The sequence below is a fragment of the Mustela putorius genome, unplaced genomic scaffold, assembly GCF_011764305.1.
Source record: "Mustela putorius furo isolate JIRA1106 unplaced genomic scaffold, ASM1176430v1.1 tig00001913_pilon_pilon_pilon, whole genome shotgun sequence".
Lineage (NCBI taxonomy): Eukaryota > Metazoa > Chordata > Mammalia > Carnivora > Mustelidae > Mustela > Mustela putorius.
In genome coordinates, this window is record NW_025421905.1 from 162,703 (window position 1) to 165,521 (window position 2,819).

At 32.4% G+C, this 2,819-nt stretch overlaps 1 non-coding gene across 1 annotated transcript; it reads left to right on the forward strand.

Moving 5' to 3' along the window:
• The first annotated feature begins 1,937 nt into the window (after positions 1-1,937).
• On the forward strand, positions 1,938-2,044 carry LOC123394202. Its single transcript, XR_006608951.1, has one exon. It is a non-coding gene; the product is annotated as a U6 spliceosomal RNA (small nuclear RNA).
• The last annotated feature ends 775 nt before the right edge of the window (positions 2,045-2,819 follow it).

Genomic DNA, 2,819 nt, shown 5'->3' on the forward strand with positions numbered 1-2,819 from the left:
CACAATAAAAAAGTATGTATATATTATTAACTATGATCATCATGCTGTACATTAGATCCCCAGAACTTTTTCATATTATAGTTGCAAGTTTGTACCCTTTGACCACCTTATTCCACCCCAGGTTCACCTCTTGTCAACTCAACTCTTAGTTTCCATTAGTTTGCTTTTCCTTCAGATTCTGTATGTAAGGGATATCATAATACATAAATTAAAAAAATATATAAAATCTTTGAAATATTTCAATTAGTATAATACCTTCAAGATCCATCCATGCTGTTGTAAATGGCAGTATTTCTTAATTTTTCATGGTTAAGTAGTATTCCATAGTATATATTTACCATACTTTTTTATTCATTCATCCATTAATGGATACTGAAGTTATTTCCATCTCTTGCTTAGAGTTAATAATTTTATAATGAACATAAGAGTGCAGATATGTCTTCGAATAGTGACTTCGTTTCCTTTAGATATATACCTAGAGGTGGGATTACTGAATCATATGGTAATTTTACTTTTAATAATATGAATAATCTCCATACTGTTTTCCATACAAATTTATATCCCTATCACAGTGCATAAGTTCCGCATTTTACCCAATATTTACCAAAATTTGTTAGTTTTAATTTTTTGGTAGTATATATTCTAATAAGTAGTAATATCTTGCTGTGTTTTTCAGAGGTAAACAACAACAACAACAACATAATGACTTTTCCCTAAGTTTTTACGTTGAGCACTTTTTAATGCTCCTGTTGGTCATTTATATAACTTTTTTGAAAAAAAAGTCTATTGAGATACTTTTGCTATTTTTTTAATTATATATTATTTTCTATTTGTATCTGTTGGTTATTAACCTCTTTTCAGATATAAGATTTGTAAGTATTTTCCTCCATTCTGTGGATTGTGTTTTCATTCCCTTTTTTTTTTTTGGCAATGCAGAAACTTTAGTTTGATGCATTTATTTTTGCTTCTTTTGCTTGTGTTTTTGGCTTGGTATCCAGAAAACTATTGGCAAGACCAATGTCAAGGAGAATTTTTCCTATGTTTTCCTTTAGGAAATTTAGTTTCATGCATCACATTTAAGTCTTTAATCTATTTCAAGTTAAGATTTATGAGTAATATAAGGTTCCAGTTTCATGCTGGTTTATGTGACTATTCAGTTTTAAATATCATTTATTGAACAGACTATCTTTACCCATTATATATGTTGGCCCCTGTCAAATATTAGGTGACTGTATGAAAGGATTTATTTCCGGACTCTCAATTCTGTTCTACTTGTTTATGGGTCTGTTTTTATGCCAGTATACTTTATTGTTTTGAGCATGAGGGCTTTGTAGTATAGTTTCCAATCAAGAGTGTAATTTCGCTTCTTTATTCTTTCTCAGAACTGCTTTAATTATTTGTTGTCTTTTATGGTCTCATATAAATTTTAGGATTCTTTACTTACTTCTGTAAAAACACAATATTGTTTTTTTTTAAAGATTATTTATTTATTTATTTCACTGAGAGAGATGACAAGCAGGCAGAGAGGCAAGCAGAGAGAGAAGAGGTAGCAGCTTCGTGCTGAGCAGAGAGCCTGATGCAGGGCTCGATCCCAGGACCCTGGGATCATGACCTGAGCCGAAGGCAGCGGCTTAACCAACTGAGCCACCCAGGCGCCCCTAACATTGGATTTTTGATAGGAATTGAATTTACAGATGGTTTTCGGTAGTATGGACATTTTAACAATGTTAATTCTTACCATTCATAAATATGAGCTATCTTTCCATTTAAGTCTCCTTCAATTTCTTTATCAATGTCATAGTTTATGGGGTACAGATCTTTCATCTTCTTAGTTAAATCTTTTCCTAAGTATTTTATTAGTTTTGATGCTATTGTGAATTAGATTGTTCTATTTTTTCAGACAGTTCATCATTAGAGTGTTAAAATGCTCCTGTCTTGTGCTTACTTTGGCAGCACATATACTAAAATTGGAATGATGCAGAGAAGATTAGCTTGATCACTGGACAAGGATGACATGAAAAACTGGGAAGCATTCCATATTAAAAAAAAGAAACAAAACAAAATTCTTGTCTTTTATATATTGATCTTGTATTTGGCAGCTTTACTAAATTTGTTTATTCAAAATTTTTTGTGAATTTTTTAGGGTTCTTTTACATGTAAGTTCATGTTATCCAAAAAAAGAAAATTTTACTTCTTCCTTTTTTTTTAGTCTTTTATTTCTTTGTGTTCCTTTTTTCTCTGGCTAAGACATCCAGTACTATGTCAAATGAGAGTAGTGAAAGTGGACACATTGTCTTTTTTCTGATCTTTAAGGGGAAAACTTTCAAACTTTTTTGATTGAATATGAGATTAGCTCTGGGGCGTGCAATATGTCTTTTTTCTTTAATGGATTTTTTAAATTATTTTTTTTAATTTTTTATAAACATATAATGTGTTTTTATCCCTAGGGGTACAGGTCTGTGAATCACCAGCTTTACACATTTCACAGCACTCACCATCACTCACCATAGCACCTGCCCTCCCCAATGTCCATACCCCCACCATCCTCTCCCAACACACCTCCCCCCAGAAACCCTCAGTCTGTTTTCTGAGATTCAGTCTTTTATGGTTTGTCTCCCTCCCAATCCCATCTTCTTTTATTTTTCTTTTCGTACGCCCGAAACCGCCTATGTTGCATCTCCACTTCATCATATCAGAGAGATCATATGATAGTTGTCTTTCTCAGATAGATTTATTTCGCCAAGCATAATACCTTCTAGTTCCATCCATGTCATCACAAATAGCAGGATTTCATTTCTTTTGATGGCTGCATAGTATCC